The sequence below is a fragment of the Otolemur garnettii genome, unplaced genomic scaffold, assembly GCF_000181295.1.
Source record: "Otolemur garnettii isolate 467f Iridium unplaced genomic scaffold, OtoGar3 scaffold00218, whole genome shotgun sequence".
Lineage (NCBI taxonomy): Eukaryota > Metazoa > Chordata > Mammalia > Primates > Galagidae > Otolemur > Otolemur garnettii.
Window position 1 is genome coordinate 971,970 of NW_003852613.1, and position 2,759 is coordinate 974,728.

General features: G+C 54.7%; 1 pseudogene; it reads left to right on the top strand.

The window, feature by feature from the left end:
• Positions 1–855: 855 nt before the first annotated feature.
• The window catches only part of LOC100941941, a 13,616-nt pseudogene continuing 11,712 nt past the window's right edge, over positions 856–2,759 (top strand).

Below are 2,759 nucleotides of genomic sequence, written 5' to 3' on the forward strand. Positions count from 1 at the left end.
CCTTAAAGAAAGGAGTAGGTGGGCAGTGCCTGTGGCTCAAGGAGTAGGGCAGAGGCCCTATATGCCAGAGGTGGTGGGCTCAAACCCAGACCTGGGAGTATGGGCTAGCAGAGTTGGTCAAAAGTGGAGGGCTGAGCGTGAGAACAGGAGCAAAGCTGCAGAACAGGGGCAGAAGGAGCAGGGAAGCTCCTGCATTAACATGGTGCTTCCCCACAGGCAACATAGGGGCAGCTGCACTGATTCCCCATGGAGCAGGGATCCCTGGCTAGCATTTTATGGAAAGCCTTTGCCTGAGTCCCAGGAGATCCTTCTGGCCTGTTCACCTGGAGAGGGGCCCTTCAGGACTTTCCTCCACATCAGTCAGGGTGATCTTCCTTGCTCCAGCTGGGAGATCATGTCAGGTTTGGAATCCTGGCACCTTGATAGAAAAAGAGAAGAGACAGGTGTGAGGGCTGAAGATAGGCGCGAACCCAGAACCTTTACAGAATGAACAACAGGGAGCTGTGAGTAAGGAATCCCCAAACACAGAACAAGTCACAATAACACTAGGAGCCCAGGCCAGGCCTGGTGGCTCACACCTGTAATCCCAGCACTCTGGGAGGCCGAGGCTTGACATCAGGAGTCTGAGACCAACCTGAGCCAGAGCAAAACCTTATCTCTACTAAAAATAGAAAACTAGACGGGCCTTGGTGGTGGGCGCCTGTAGCCCCAGCTACTTGGGAAGCTGAGGCAGCAGGATCACTTGAGCCCAGGAGTTTGAGGTCACTGTGAGCTATGATGTTACAGCACTCTTCCTAGGGCACAGACTGAGACCCTGCCTGAAAATACAAACAAACAACAAAACACCGGGTCCCTATGTCCCAGGGAGTGGGAGACTCTGGTCTCGGAGAAATAAAACACAGGGGCTGTTCTGGGCTTCGCTTCCGCCCTCACCTGCCGGTCTACTCAGCCCTTTTTTAAATTTTGAGACAGAGTCTCACTGTGTCGCTCTGGGTGGCGTGCTCTGGAGTCACAGCTCACAGCAACCTCAAAGTCTTGGGCTTTCTCTTGCCTCAGCCTTCTTAGTAGCTGGGACTGCAGGGGCCCACCACAACGCCCGGCTACTTTTTTATTGCATTTGTCATTGTTGTTTAGCAGGCCCGGGCCGGGTTCGAACCTGTTGGCTTTGGCGCGTGTGGCTGGCGCCATAACCACTGTGCTACCGGCACCGAGCCTCCTCAGGGGCTTTTTAACTGTCGGTCTCTCCGGAAGAGTCGTCTGCGTCACCGCGTCACAGCGGAAGGGCGCCTGGCTGCGGCGTTGACGCCTCCAGCGACTAGCGACTAGGACACGTCCTTTCCTGACAGGATGGGTGTCTCCTTGGCCGCCAGCTGCAGGAGCCGCTGCCTTCTGTGGCTCTGCTGCTGGCCCGGCGACCCGCCCGGAGTCCCGATCCCGCCCCTGGGCGAGGCCGAGACCGTGTGGGCCGCCGAATCCCGTCCGACCTCCAGCTTGCCGGCCTACGGCGAGAGACCGCCGAGAAAAAGGAGGTGGGGCCGGGCGGGCGGATAGCGAAAATGAGCTCCCGTTTCTGGGCGCCTTTCTGCTTCCCTAGGGGATCGCTTCCAGGCTCTTCCAAATTCCCTACACACCTTGTGACTCAGAAAACTCCAGGGACTCCGCACTGCTTTCCTCTGCCCAGCCGGCGGCTCGGACCCACTGCTGGACCACGCTGCTTTCCCGGCTCCTTGCGCTGTCCCCCAGCTTGCTTCAGAAGCTGCTGATTTGGAGCCAAATCCAAATTAGCGAGCTGATTCCCGCCGGATGGCTAGACTTTTCTGGAGGCTACAGCGCTCTGAGGGCCCTGAAAGAACGGGAGAAAGCATTAGACCCCACAGAGCAGGAATCTTTTAAGTTAGCTGCGGTTCAACTCCCCAGATTACTCGGTTGCCAGTCCCCTTGACTGGCTAGAGGAGAGGATCCCACTAGTAGCGCTCGTCCCCACACCTAGAATTGGACCTTAAAACTAGGGAAGTGCTTTGGACTCTGCAGCACACATGCTTCTTTTAGGGCAGCAGTGTGGAAAGTAGAGCTGTTGCCGAGTACCCTTCAGTCCCATATGTACTCTGACCGGGAACTTGGCTCTTCACCCTCTGGCCCTCGCACCGTACGATGCTTAGGCAATTTCAACATAGTCTCCTATTTCCTCAACTCCATCTACCTGGACCGCCTTCCCCAGCTGGAGCTCAGCTATCGGAACAGCTGGAAGAGGTGAGCTAGTTGATATCCGGAGAGCAGCTGCTTGATTGAGGACCATTGTCATCCCTAGCCCCTGAATGCAGAGATCTCTCCGGCCTCATGGCAGGGATGCCCATCTCTTTCCAGAGAAGGCCTGCCATAAAGTCACCATCTTTGCATTAAATGGTTGGAATTCCTTCAGCAGGCTAGCAAAGGGCAAGAGGTACTCACCCCTGACCAAGATAGTGACTACCACAGCCTAGAGGAAGAAAACAGTTTTCTCCAGATGGATCTGAAACACTGCAGAGATAATACAACACCATTTGTTCCCCATGCTGGAGCTATTCCAGGAACTACCCAGAAACTTACTGAGGAAAAAACAGAATTGTTGACTAGAGAGATTCCACATGCTTTGGGGAAACAGGGCCCATTGGAGAGCTGTCCTTGTGAGGTACCTACAGTATAAGAGCCTAGACAGGACCAAATTCATGTACTTGACTACTCCAGTGAACGTGACCTTCTCATTTCTTTTTTTTTTTTTT